Source organism: Portunus trituberculatus, chromosome 39 (genome assembly GCF_017591435.1).
Source record: "Portunus trituberculatus isolate SZX2019 chromosome 39, ASM1759143v1, whole genome shotgun sequence".
Lineage (NCBI taxonomy): Eukaryota > Metazoa > Arthropoda > Malacostraca > Decapoda > Portunidae > Portunus > Portunus trituberculatus.
The window spans coordinates 6,364,451-6,379,837 of NC_059293.1; positions in this window are offsets into that span (position 1 = coordinate 6,364,451).

Genomic DNA, 15,387 nt, shown 5'->3' on the forward strand with positions numbered 1-15,387 from the left:
TTAATTTGCTGATTTTATTGTTTTATATTGAATATTAGCTATCTGACCCTCACGTATTTTATTTAGAAAGTCTGTATAAATCTCACCAACCCTCGGTTGACCGTGATTCCTCCCATGTTCTAATCCAGCTCCTCCCACCGCCTCCTCTCTCTCTCTCTCTCTCTCTCTCTCTCTCTTTCTCTCTCTTTTTATTTAAACATAGTACATATATTTACATATTCGGCTTAAAATTCCACGTTGAGTATGGAATTATTTAAAAAGCCTAACAATAGTTAAGATACATTAAGAATATTGTTTTTACATTAATAACTTTTACGTTAGCACCAGAGGAGTAGCCTGCGTTCCACGCCACCTGTGTGCTGCCACCTTGACCTGCTGGGTGGACATGTCCTCCACCTGGGGTGTGGTTGTGGTGAATGCGTTCCACATCCTTGAGGTCCGGGCACTGTATGTTCGTTGGTGCTGCCGTGTGTTGGAGAAGGGCACCTCCACAGTCTGCTCACTGGTGGCAGCAGCGCGTGGTGGAAGTCCCAGGCGTCGGAGGTGCGGTACTCCTTGCACCTGAGTTTTGTGGCACACCACCAGCGCCGCCACATCTCGTCGGTACTCCAACGACGTGACGGGGGTGTGTGGTGGCAGGTCGTCCTGGTGTGCGTCGTATCCCGCCAGACGTAGAGCTCGTCGCTGCACCTTGTCAAGTCTCTGCATGTGGGTGGCGGGACTTGACATCCACGACAGGCAGCCGTACTCCAGGCACGGACGTATCTGCGCCTTGTATAGCGTGATGATGCCGTGCGAGTCAAGCGTTCCCGCCACCCTCCGCAGGGCAGAGACTCTTAGAGACGCCTGTCGGGTGACTGCACCTACGAAGCGCAGACAGCGGTCCACCGTCACCCCTAAGACCTTGATGTGGTCCTGGAGAGACAGAGCCTTGCCTCCAAAGCACAGCTGCTCTGAGACCGCTCTGGAGGCTCCTGGCGACCGCGAGATGACCATCGCCTGCGTCTTCTCAGGTGCAAAGGAGACTTGCCACGTTTTTCCCCATTGCTCCACCAGCCGTAGCTGCTTGTTTAGCTGCCGGACAGCGCTCTGGCTATCAAGGCGGCAGTAGGACCGGGAGAGGGTGCAGTCGTCCGCATATGCTTCCACTGTCGGTAGTTTTCGGAGCAGGTCGTCGATATAGATGTTCCACAGGATTGGGCCCAGCACTGAACCCTGTGGAACGGAGGCTTGAACTAGCGAGGGCTCTGACGATTGCCCATTGACGACCACATGAAGAGTCCTCCCACGTAGCAGTAGGTCTCCCTGGATACCCTTGTCACGGAGCTTTTCAAGAAGTCCCGCGTGCCAGACCCTATCATAGGCTCCAGCTATATCCAGGGCTACCACAAGCGTGTCCAGGCCCTCGTCCAGGGCGTTTTGCCAGTCTTTGGTGAGGAGCAGGAGTAGGTCGGAGGTGGACCGGCCTGGCCTGAAGCCAAACTGTCTCGCTGAGAGGAGATGGTTTTCACTCAGATGTTGACAGATGGCTCCAGCCACTATCCGCTCCAGCACCTTGCCCACCACAGAGAGCAGGGAGATCGGCCTGTAGTTGCTGGGTACAGACCGCGAGTTCTTCTTGTGGACCGGAACGACTCGTGCCTCTTTCCACATTGAGGGCCATTTTTTTCCCTCAGGCAGGTCGTAAAGACGTTGGAGAGAGGACCTGACAGCTCCTTAGCACAGTTCTTAAGGAGGTGTGGGCTGACGTCGTCCGGGCCGGTGGCTTTACCCACTTCCACTGCTCTCAGGAGCCTCTCAACTTGTGCAGCTGTCACTGAGACCAGGGTGATGGTGCTTTGAGTCTCCAGTGGCAGGTGAGGCGCTTGTCTTTCCGGGTCTCCAACCCTCATCTTGTTGCTGAAGCTTGTAGCCAGGAATGAGGCCTTGTCCCAGCTGCCTGTGGCAGTGGAACCGTCAGGCCTGAGGAGTGGAGGGATGGCGTCTTGGTGTTTAGCTCCTTGGCGCTCCTTGACTAAGCTCCACCAGGTCTTGCCTCCTACTCCTGGGCCACAAAGTTTCCGTTTTAGGTTCTCCTGTTTTCTATGTTTGGCCCATCTGCAGGCAGCTACCACCCGTTTGCAGGCAGCCTTGTGTAGTGCCTTGTTCCTCTGCGTCGGGTGCCGCTTGTACCTCAGCCAGGCGGCGTGTTTGGCCTCAGCAGCGGCCTTGCAGCGGAAGCCAAACCAAGCAAAATCATCAGGCCTGGATTGATACACTCTGCTGGGGACATACTGCTGCTGGAGGATGAGGAGCTTAGTAGTGAGCGCTCGTGCCTGCTCCTCGGCATCACCCACCAAGGTTTCTCCCCAGTTTGTCTCCTCCAGGGCACGCCTCATGGTCGGCCAGTCAGCCCTCCCCCAGAGCCAGATGGTGCGTGGGACAGCGTCCTCTCGCGTTGCGTTCAGCTCGACTCGGGCCAGGACAGCGTAATGATCCGAGCTGCCTACAGGCCCCAGCTGCTGACAGAGGACGCTCGTCTCGGGGAGGTCTGACAGCACAGGGTCTAGCATCCCTCCTCGCACATGCGTGGGAAAGGTAACATGATTTGTTAGGCCCTGCACCTCCAAGAGGTCGTCATAAGCGTTCTGCTCCAGGTGGCAGTTTAGGTCTCCCACTACCATCACGTGGGAGCATTGATGGCGTAGAAGAAGGGTGTCGAGTTCCTCCGTCAGGAAGTCCAGGGGTGCCTGACCTTGCCTGGGGGGGCGGTACATGATACAGAGGAGGAGACCTCTGTTGTCTTCCAGGACCACCCTGAAGAACAGTGCTTCCGTTTGAAGAGGAACCGTCACCTCAAGTTCCTGGGTTTGGAGGCCGTCCCTAAAGCAAGCTGCCACCCCTCCGCCTGCTCTGTTCTCCCTGTCCTTCCTTATCTAGTGGGAGTACCCAGGGACCTTACCAAACGTTGGTTCTACCTCTCCAGTGAGCCAGGTTTCTGTCACTGCTACAACGTCAGCCCTATGTCGCAGGGCGAAATTGTGTGTGAGGTCACCAACATTTGTCCTAAGTCCCCTCACATTGGCCGTCACCACAGTGAGGCAGCTGCTGCTGCGTCCTTTCCCTCGGCGGGCCGTGTAGGTGTGGCTGCGAAAGGTGGTAGAAGGACAGGACGTGTTAGGGGCTAGCCTGTTAGGCGGACGCATTCCAGTTCTCTCTCTCTCTCTCTCTCTCTCTCTCTCTCTCTTTTTTATTTTTTATTTAAACATGTGTTATGTACATTACATGGGACAGTTAAGTATGCCTATCTTAAAGCTACTGCCCTTACACTTACATTATAAACAAATTGTGATGTAGTAATAACTAAACTTAATTTTAATAGATAATATTAGATGAAAACTTAAAAATACTATGTACATCCTAGGCGAAGCATTATGTACAAAATTGACATTAAGGAGGGTGTATACGCAGCCACCTATGGGCTGCTACCTTAATTTGCTGTGTGGACAGGCCCCTCACATCCACATCTGTAGTGAGCTCGTTCCACCACACCACCGCTGCTGATGTAAAGGCACGCTGGTGAGGAGAGCTATGGGACCTCGGGACTTCCAGGAGGAGGTCATTGGCCGACACCGTCCTCGTGCCAACCTCGTGTCTCCTCCAGGTTGCCCCTAAGTCCATCAGGTGGGGTACGCGCTGCACTTGTGCCTTGTGGAGCACTGTCAAGGCGGCAACTCTCCTCTGCTCGAGGCTGTCCCTCAGGTCTCCGATGCTGTTCCTCTCTCTCTCTCTCTCTCTTCTGTTGCTGTTGCTCCTGTTGAGGCTGTCTGTGTTGCTCCTCCTCCGCCAATGTGGATGGTGTTGTTGATGGTGTGTAGCGCCTCTAATCTCTCTCTCTCTCTCTCTCTCTCTCTATCTCTCTCTCTCTCTCTCTCTCTCTCTCTCTCTCTCTCTCTCTCTCTCTCTCTCTCTCTCTCTCTCTCTCTCTCTCTCTCTCTCTCTCTCTCTCTCTCTCTCTTTTTTTTTATTTAAACATAACTTTATACAAAGAACATGTACCCAAAGGCGCACTGTCGTGTGCTACCTATTCTAAGGGTACTACAATCTATTTCTCTACAATATTTACAAGACTTAAAAATAGATAATATACAAGATGGTCAGCATGTAAATGGAGCACTATTCGTTTCACTTCACTAGCACTATTCACGCACTGCACTACACTGAGTGTCACGTCACAAAGAGTGTCAGAGGAGTTGGCAGTGTCTGTCTCCACTTATGTGCCATCAGTTTGACACTGTGAGTGTTCATCTCCTGGACGTGAGGCACCGCGGCCGTGAACAAGTTCCACATCCTGGAGACGCGTCCTGCGAAGGTGCGTTGATGCTGACACCCGTGGGATCGCGGCACCTCTACGGCGTCACCACCATTGAGCACCGTTCTCGTGCTCCGTGCGGTGACTCTTAGAGGATGACGCAGCCCTGCCAGATGTGGCACTCTTTGCACCTGTGCCTTATGGAACACTACGATCGCCGCCACGTCTCTGCGGTGTTCCAGTGAATCAAGGGGACGCTCAGGCTCTGGGTGAGGTGGTAGTGCAGCATCTACTAGCCGTATGGCGCGGCGTTGGATGCTGTCCAGTCTCCTTCTGTGTGTGGCGGCACAGGACATCCAGGAGAGAGCTGCGTACTCAAGGTGGGGCCGCACCTGTGCCTTGTACAGCAGCAGTCTCCCTTCCTGTCGAGGAAACTGGCGATCCTTCTGAGAGCGGAGATCCTGTGAGAGGCTTTCTTGGCAATGGTTTTGACATGCCTGTCAAACCTCAGCCCTCGATCCACCTCCACTCCAAGTATCTTGACGTCATCTTGGAGTGGGAGCAGCAGCGCCAAAGACAACTTTCCTGCCATTGCTGCCATGGCGGCTGGGGACCGAGAGACAACCATTGCCTGTGTCTTCTCCGGCGCGAATGTCACTTGCCAGCGAGCACCCCACTCCTTTATCACTCGTAGCTGCTGATTGATGGCCTCAGCAGCCCGCCCACTGTCCTGGCGTGGATAGGTATAGGAGAGGGTGCAGTCATCAGCATAGGCCATGACTCCTGGCAGTAGCTGGAGAAGATCATCCACGTAGATATTCCACAGGAGTGGGCCAAGAATTGAACCCTGTGGCACTGATGCCTCCACAGGCAGGGACTCAGATGTTTGCCCGTTGACAACCACCTTGAGGCTTCTGTCCTGCAGGTAATTTCCCAGGAGTCGTAGCAAGCCACCCTGGATGCCTTTAGCACGAAGCTTTTCTAGTAATCCGTTGTGCCATACTTTATCAAAAGCTCCTGCTATGTCCAAAGCAACCACTATAGTGTCCTTGCCGTCGTCGAGGGCGTCCTGCCACTGCCTGGTGAGAAGCATCATTAGGTCGGAGGTTGACCTTCCAGGTCTGAACCCAAACTGTTGGTCTGAGAGGAGGGCATTGTCCTTGAGATGGCTACACACCACCTCTGCCACGACCCTCTCAAACACTTTACCCACCACTGACAACAGGGATATGGGTCTGTAGTTTTTTGGGTCCGTCCTGGAGCTTTTTGTGTGCAGGAACTACTCGAGCCTCCTTCCACACTGAAGGCCAGACGTTTTCCCGTACACAAGTTGTGAAGACTTGGGTGAGAGGGGCAGCCAGTTCCTGGGAGCATCGCTTCAGCAGGTGCGGGCTGATGTCATCAGGGCCGGTGGCTTTCTGTGTGTCCAGTCCCCACAATAATCGCTTCACCTGCTGATGCGTCACCTCCACCATGGTGACAGTCTTCTCACATTGCTGGACCAGCTGAGGCGGTGGCTGCTGTGGATTCCCGACCTTCATTTTTCCAGCAAACAAGGAAGCCAGCAACTGTGCCCTCTCCTTACTGCTGGTGGCGACAGTACCGTCCTGCTTGTTTGTCCTTAACAAGAGACCACCAAGTTTTGTTTCCTACGCCAGTGCCACACAGTTTCCGGCGCAGGCTTTCCTCCCACTTTTTTAAGGCCCACTTGCTGGCTACCACCATCCTCCTGCATGCAGCCCTTGTTGCGCCGAGTCGGGTTCCTCTTGTAGCGGAGCCAGGCAGCATACTTTGCCTCGGCAGCAACACGGCAACGGTAGCCAAACCATGGCTGATCCGTCGATCTGGTGGTGTATTCCCTGTGTGGGACGTGGCGTCTCTGGAGGGCGAGAAGGTGAGAGGTGAGTGCAAGTGCTTCACTCTCTGCTCTTCCCTGTAGCAGAGTGGCCCATGGGGTGTGGGTCAGGTCGCGGCGCAGGGAAGCCCAGTCTGCTTTGTTCCACAGCCAGATGGTGCGGGTGGTGGCCTCGTCCTGAGCCACGCCCACTTCCAGCTGTGTCAGTACAGCGTGATGGTCAGAGCTGCCCACGAGCCCCAGCTGATGACACTGAAGCTTGTCTTCCTGGTAGTCTGAGATGACAGGGTCTAATGTCCCTCCTCGTTCATGTGTGGGGAAGGTGACATGATCTGTCAGACCCTGCACCTCCAGGAGATTCTCGTAGGCGTCTCTTTCCAGGTGGTGATTGAGATCCCCCACAATCAGCACGTGGCTGCAGCTGTGTGCCATCATCAGGTTGTCTAAGGTCTCAGTCAGGTACAGGAGTGAGTCAGGCCCTTGTCGCGGGGGGCGATACAGGGCACACAGCAGGAGGGCTGAGCGGTCTGCCAGCATTACTCGGAAGTACATCATCTCCATCAGTGGAGGCGTGTCTATGTCGAGTAGCTGGGCCTGCATTCCTTCCTTGAAGCAGACAGCCACTCCACCTCCTGTTCGCTCCTGTCGGTCCCTCCTCACCCAGTGGGTGAAGCCCTGCATCCTGCCATACGTGGGCTCCACCTCACTGTTCAGCCATGTCTCGGTCACCACAACAACGTCTGCATTGTGTCGTTGCACACAGTTGTGGTATAAGTCTGCAAGGTTAGTCCGGAGACCACGGACGTTGCTAGAGACGACCTTTAGTTGGCGGCGGGGCAAGCTGGCTGTACCATGGTGAGGGATGGTAGTGAGCGAGGCCTGCTAGTCCGAGGTGGTGGTTAGGGTCCGCGGCCGACTGCTGGTACTGGTGAAGAGGAGTGGTCCACTGCCGCCCCTGGCTCTGATTCCAGATACCAGGCTGAGGAAGGAGTGGGCGAGGTTGTGGCAAGGACTGAAATGAAGTGAGGGGGTGGGCGGGCTGAGGCGCTGCAGGTGGGAAGGGTGTGGCTGTGTGTCTTTCCACCGTAAGGAGCCGCTGTAGGAGACGCTCCTGACGTAAATCGTCAGTTCTGGCGTGGCAAGTAGCAGAAGTGTGTCCTTTCCGTGAGCAGTACTCACACACTTTTGCCTTGGCTCGCTTTTGTGTCTGCTTGGTGGCCTGGTGAGTCCTCAGTCCTTCGCTGGACACCCTCCTCGCGTCCTGCTGCACTTCCCTCTTAGATTTCTTTTTTCTCCAATCTCCTGAAGTGGTCTGAGGAGAGGTTCGTGGGCGAACAGAGGCACCGCGATCTACTCCGTTCGTTGTGTTTATGGAGGAAGAGTCCCTGCTGCTCCGTGTGGCGGTAGACGTGGTAGTGAGTACCGAGCAGTCACTCTGTGTGGCAGAAGGAGTGACAGTGGACGCTGAGGAGGTGTCACAGTCACTCTGTGTGGCGGTGGAAGCAGTGGAGGTAGGCGGAGCGGTCGTTGTTTCCCGGGCAGGCGAAGGGAAAATGGAAGTGGAGAAAACAGCTGCGTACCGGAGCTGTTGCGGTTTATCCGAGCTCCACCACGTCCTCCACCTCTCAGAGTCCTGACAAACCACCTCCCAGTGTTCGTCAATTGACTCTGCGTGGGCGCTGACTGCCTGAGAGCGTGTGGCTACTTGCGTCTGGCGCTGTTTTGACGCTATCAGCCTGTCTGCTACTCTGAGAGCCGCAGCAAACACGTCTCTGTGCTGTATGATCAAGTCCCGGTCGTCCTGGAGGGACTTAATCACACAGTTTTGTTGAGAGGCTTCCTCAGTGAGCTTCTCAACTAGTGAAACTAGCTCTCCTCTCTCCAAGCCCTCCCACTGACTCTCCCCACTATCGTCCGGTAGTGGCGTTGGGGATGTGTCAGTCTCCTCGCTGATGTAGGTGACGGGGTCCGGGTTGTTTCTTTGGAGTCGTAGCTGTTCCGTGTAGCTACACTTGAAGACTGGCGTATCCCCAAGGCAGCTATTGTGACAAAGGTTACGGCAGGTTTCCTCGTCACAGCTCACGTGTTGAGTCTTAAGTGTTGCTTTGCCACAAACGCAACACCAATTTTGTGGTTGGTAGCCAGGCAAGTCTCGCCTGGCTATGGGGCGGTGGGCGGGGCTAGACATTGAGGGAGAGGATTAGTGATTCCCTGGGGAATTGTGGAGCCAGGTGTGGGAGCCACAACGAGTGTTGGCTCTAAACGACACGTACGACACTAACACACTCGTGAACACAGACACTGAACACTGGCACAGAACACAAAGCACTTCCCCACAGGCGCACAAAAAACACACGACACTAACTACCTCTCCCACAAGTCAATCCAAACCAGCCATGCTCTCTCTCTCTCTCTCTCTCTCTCTCTCTCTTCAGCTTTGGTGGAGTGTGGACGGTCCTCTCCTCCTATCCAGCTGTTCTCTCCGCTGCTCGTCCAGTACTTTCAAGCTGTTGAAAGGGAGGGCAGGCATGGCATTTTCCGGCCCAGCCACCTCTCGGAGTTGGAGAAGGATCTGGCCAACGAGTATAAATACTATGAGAGGAAAGCTCACTAGTGTTCAAAGAGTAACTGAGGCGTGCGCCTTGTGGTTGCCAGTTAGCTTATTTCACACCAACGCCACCTATGATCGAATGCAAACAACTCTCAAACTGCGTGCTTTGAAACTCGTCTCAGTGCTACCACTGCCTGGTTGTGGTATTTCATATCGTATGGTTATCTGAACTACTGATTGTTACTGATTGATGACATGCTCACCACATATATTGACTTCCAACTTTGCTTAATTAGGTACCGCTACTCCTATTAACTCTTCTTTCTGCTATTAGAGGTTACTGTAGGCATGTATATACTATATATTTAACAAATAGTAGGACAAAAATTTACCAGCATGACTATGAGGGAATAATAAATTTTTAGGTGCATATGGAAATCCTATTCTCACTGTATAAACAATTGCTCATTGTTCCAAGTAAAGAAAATGTTCACTTCATACAAAGACTTATAATATCAGTAAAGAAGTAAAAATATTTAATATACACATGGCCAAAGGTACATACACAGTATATGTGTATGTGCCTTGCTTTTATGTGTTGAATCAAGACATAATAAAGGAAGCAGAAAAAAAAACACTCGTTTATCTATTTATTTCTTTATTTCATGTTTAGTATCTAAATATGATATTCAAACAATAATGAATACTTAAATGTAATAATCATGCTGTGTCTCATCATAATTGTTGTTATCATTGTTCTTAAAATGTTGAAGAAAAAACTACAAGTCAGGGTACTCCAGAGTCTCAATCCTAATGATGAAAACTGTAAGGGAAACCGTGTCTTACATGATAAAGGTGTTAACCTGAGGAAAGACACAAACAAAAAAAGAAGGCTCTGAGAAAATAATAACAAGGTGGGAGAGCCAACTGAAATGTGTCTTAACCCTTCTCTTCCAAAGGAATTACTTTGAAAAAAATAAGACGTAGTTAAAAGTATATACATATATATATATATATATATATATATATATATATATATATATATATATATATATATATATATATATATATATATATATATATATATATATATATATATATATATATATATATATATATATATATATACGTGTGTGTGTGTGTGTGTGTGTGTGTGTGTGTGTGTGTGTGTGTGTGTGTGTGTGTGTGTGTGTTTGACATGAGTCACACACTTTTCATTTCAGACTACACCAAATGTCATGAATTTAAGATAATTAATAACATTAATAATGAAATACAAGTAAAGTATGAATAAATACCTGTTCAATAGAATTAAGTTCCTTAGTTAAGCATCTCTTCAGTTCTGCATTTTCCTTTTTTTAACATCTTCTCTACTCTAAAGACACTCAAGGCAGTTAAACCCCATGGAAATTAACATTCACCAAAAATATAGGCAGAGTGTGTGTGTGCAACACCTAAGCTTACCTTTGTGTTTGCTACTTCATACAGGTGAAAGCATAAAAAAGAAGTCTTTTTTTTTCTAATTTTACACCAGTCTCACAATACTTTTGTTTACCTCATCTGATAAAACTACTGATCACTAGCAATTGGAACACCCACTATAGCTGGCAAAAAATAATCAATAACTTGATAGAATTTTTTTTTATATATTTATCCATTTTTTGGCGGGTGAAAGAAGCCCCATGTAGATAGTTTATAAGGCAATACTGTGAATTTCCCTCTAAACGTGACACCTTTTCCTCCTCGGAGTCGTTCTTTCCCATTCCCCTAACATGAACAATGAGATACTGGTACACACCTCACAAAACAAATAACAGGGATTTAAGTTTATTTTTATATCACTTTGCAGCATAGTACAGTACCTCTGTTCCTCCTTTGGTAAATGATGGGGTGATAGGTGTGGATGTGTGCCTTTGTTTGAGTGGCACACCGCTGCGCCTCTCGATGCTTCTCCGGCAGCTGCTTCGCCACAGGTTGATGCTCTTCGTGAGGCTGTGAGTAAACTTACCGCTACTTCTGCCGCCTTAGCAGCTCGACTGGAGGTGATTGAAGCACGCATAGCCTCCTTAGCCAACAGTTGTGCTAAGTTCGAGGACTCTGGATCCTCTATGGTAGAGACTCAAAAGGTAGTGATTGATAATATTACTTCCTTGACAAAAAGACTGGATAATCTTGCTTCTACTATCGACATGTTGTGCAACCTCCAGGTCCAGTCACATAAGAAGCCAGAAGCAGTTTCCCACTCTCCACCATCAGGTCACCGCCCAGCACATCGGACTGATCGATAGACCACAGAGGCTTCAAGTCTTGTCCTGGAATGCTTGCGGAATAACAAGTTTTGGCAAGATCCCCGCTTTGCTTGCCTATGTTTGCAAACTTCATCCTGGCATTATATTTTTACAGGAAGCTTTTGTTGGGCATCCGCCGGAGGGAAGGACAGCTCCTGCTCTCTCTGGGTATGTTGCGTATGTACATCCTGTCAGGAACGGTCTTATTACTTATGTCTTCTCATCTCTGCAGCACCGGCTTCTTGGCTGTTCAAATGACCACGACACCACCTTCTAGCTCCTCGAGGTGACGGTGGGTTTGAGTAAAGTGAGACTGTGCAATGTGTATTCTGCTACTGCCAAACTTAACACTCACTTGCTTCCTCTTCCACCGGACTGTGGCATAATTTATATTGGTGATTTTAATGCACGATATCCAGAACTAGGCGATGTTTCACAGACACCTAATTGGAGTGGAGTTCAGTTGTTGCGCTATGTGCGTCGTCACCATCTCACCCGCTGGGATTGTGGCGGCGCCACTCATGCCCGTGGTGGTACACTGGACCATATTCTCACCTATGGATTAGTGGCAAATAATGTTACATGTTCCTCTGTCTCTACTCTTTTCTCTGATCACATTGCTCTTACAATTAATTACACCCTGCCACTTGCACAAGACACTTTTCACACACGTAGCCGTATCAACATTCCCCCTAAATATTGTCCCACTTACATTGCATATATGACTGCTCTCCTTCCAACGTTTGCTATGGAGTCACCTGAGGAATTATACTCTTCTCTTGTTCATGCCACCCATGCCTTTTACTTAGCTACATCTCCAGGCCTCACATTAAACGGCAGACCAGACCCCATGCGTGGACGCTCGACGGACGTCTGTGCGAGGCAGAGCAAGCGGCAGAGGCGGATGGTCTACTCTACCAAAGGCATCCAACATCACAACATTTACGCCAGTATCGAGAGTCCAGAGACACCCTTGTGGCTCTTCAGCCCTGTGTAAGGACAGAGGCGTGGCGCGATTTCCTGAGCGGCTTAAACCACCAGACGAGCACCAAATCTATTTGGCATGCTATCAACAGGGTGCTGAAGAGGAAGCCGGCCAGTGCCCTCCACCACAGCCCAGCTGAGTATGCTAGTAACCTTGTAACAACTTGGTCTACTCAGTCTCGTGTTACTAAACTCCCAGAACATGTACAACGGGCCCTCCGCCACGGAGCAGATCGTCGCGCCCTCCGGTTAATGGCAGCCTTGCTGACGCCAGACGAGGAGGACGAAGTGGAGACCACTACAGCCGAGTTACAGCGTGCCCTGGCTCGAGGTAAAGCAACAGCTCCAGGCGATGACAGGATCACCTACTCGGTTCTCCGTCTTCTCTTCAAAGTACCCGGTAATCCATTGCTTCGCCTTTATAATCTCTGTTTTAAGCGTGGTTATTTGCCTGCTGCTTGGACATGCTCTACCATTGTGCCTATACCTAAACCTCTTACAGATAAGTTTCGACCTGTATCACTCACTTCATGTTTTTCTAAAGTCATGGAAAGGATTCTGCTTAACCGCCTCATGTATCGGCTGGGAGACAAGCTCTCGCCTAGGTTGTTTGGCTTTCTCCCCTCAAGAAGCACTCACCATTGCCTGGTAGATCTTTACTCTCGCCTGTCGTCAAACAGTGTGGTAGCCTTTCTTGATTTAAAAAGTGCATTTGATATTGCTAACAAAGACATTATCCTTGACCAACAGGTGGATTTCAACATGAAAGGTAATTTATTGAAATGGATAAAGGGCTATCGTAACAACAGGACCTCCAGAGTGTATTTCAAAGATGCTTATAGTACATCTCAAGGCTTCGAATTAGGAACTCCTCAAGGGGGTGTGCTCAGCCCTTTCCTTTTCAACATATTAATGCATCGGCTACTTTCATTGCTACCCAACACTCCTGGAACTACCATTACATGTTATGCTGACATCTGCATTCACAGCTACTCAGCAGAGGACCTACAACATCATCTTGACTCCTTTTCCAGTGCAGCAGCTTCTTGTGGTCTTCTCATGTCCCCTGATAAGAGTAGAATCTTTTCCCTGCGCAGTCCAAGACTCCTTCCAGACTTTTCAGTTGGCAACAGTGTCATCCCGCTGTGCACTCAGTATATCTACTTGGGCACTCCAGTTTACATCCCTCGAGTCACTCCGGAACGTCGTGTTCACCCTATCATCCGGGATCTCTTGGGTCGCCTCGAGAAGCGCTTCACGCCTCTAAGGACGCTCGCCACCAGAGAGAAGGGTATATCAATACCGTTAGCCAGGACCATCTACGTGACGTTTATGCGCTCAGTAGTGGATTATCTCTTCCCTGCCATAATCCATCCACCCTAAAGTCTCTTTGGATACCTTTGACAAATTTCAAAACAGGGTAATGAGGTTTATATTGGGTTGCCCATCATTAACAAGGATTGTTAATATGCTAACACAGCTTAAGCTTCCTTTTCTTGCAGACAGAATACACTCAAATGTCACTTCTCTTACTACCACATGTCTTCACACACCACACCTTGCACTTCATTACACTCATGTTGTTAGGACAGCCATGGGTCCCAACGCAAGACTGCCCCGAATTCATCATGGTGGTCGTAATCTGATAAAGCATGTGTGTTTTCTGCTCCATAGTCTCCACATCAGTATTGACGAGGCAGAGGTTGTTCCTGTTTCACCGCCCTGTCGTGTTCCCCTCCCAGCTGTTCTCTTTACTGAGACATCGAAAGAGGAGATACCTGTCCTGCAGCAGCAGCGGACCCTGGAGACTATTGCTGCGGTAACATCATCTATTCCGACGCCGCACCGCATATTCACCGATGGTTCCCTGCAACCTGACGGACGGGCCGGTAGTGCAGCCTTCTCCCCGGACTTGGATTCCCCGGTAGGAGGATGGACTGGCCGTAGACTCCCTGACGGCTCAAGTTCAACGTATTGTGAGTTGCAGGGAGTACTCGACGCTGTGGAGCTTCTTTGTCAGAGGAGAGTTAATGGTGGTGTTATCTGTGACTCGCAATCAGCCCTTCAGGCTATTACCTCCTTGCGTCCCTCCTTTACCTCTGCCAGACGAATCCTATCCTTATTGGCCACAGCACAAGATCATTCCTTAGTTATTAAGTTTGTCTGGATCCCCTCTCATATTGGTCTCTCCCATAATGGTGCTGTGGACAGCCTGGCGAAGGCAGATTGTGGGCAGGAGCCGTGCGTCGATCAGCCGCCACCTTCCCTGCACTGCTATCGGCGGAGCCTCAGGTCGGCTGCTATGTTGGCTGTGAAGCAGGCGATGGATGCTCAGAGAGTGATCAGCGAGTCTATCCGACATTATGACACCATGAGGGCGCACTCCTTCAAGTATCGTCGTACGGGCCTCATGGTTCGTAGACACAACGTGGTATCGGCACGCATCAGGCTGGGCTACAGGCCGGTGTGGCAAGTCGCACGGCTGGAGGAAGAGCAGCACTTCACCACTTGTCAACTTTGTAATGCACCTTTCTCAAACACCTTACAACATTATTGCCTACAGTGTCCCATTGTTAGTGATATGTTGCCTAGGGAAGAAACATTAGAACAAATATGTCTATTTTTACTCTCTGGTGATCATTTAGACACCATACGTGTTCGCTACCCACGCTTTGGTGGTGTTTAATCCACTGTAAACAACGATATCTTCCTGTATGTATCCTTTTTGACGGTTATGTCTTTTGACGTAAGTTTTGTACCCTTACATCACTAACTCTATTGCGTTTATTTTGTACGTAATTCATTAACTCTTGTCTTTAGTAATATTTTGTAATTTCCTATGATGGTTTGACGCTTCTCTACGTAATAAATTCATTACAACAAAAATCTCTCTCTCTCTCTCTCTCTCTCTCTCTCTCTCTCTCTCTCTCTCTCTCTCTCTCTCTCTCTCTCATTTTTTTTATTTATACAATAATACAGTAAATACAAGAGCAAGTTACATCGCACATTACATACACTTAGCAACTTTAGATAACTAAAGGGCCATTTTTAGTGTACCCTATCTAAAAATTAAAACTCTTTAACTGTCCCGCCAACACAAAAACCAGTCATTAATAGTTTTCTTGAACTCCTGCAATGAGCAGTCACTTAGATCCAGCTGTGTGGCTAGAATAATGTTCCACCATCCTACGTAAGTATTCACAAACTGTCGCTGGTGGTGCCACGTTCTAAAGCGGGGCTGCAGGAGTTCCTTGGGGGCGAGGGTGACAGCTCGGGTGTGCACTTCAGCCAGTCGGGATGGCTGCCGGAGCGCCTCTAGATGGCTCACGTGACACACGTGCACCTTATACATAACGGTGATTCCCGCCACGTCCCTCCGGTGTTGTCCCCCCCAGATGGGAACCGCCTTGTCGTGGTG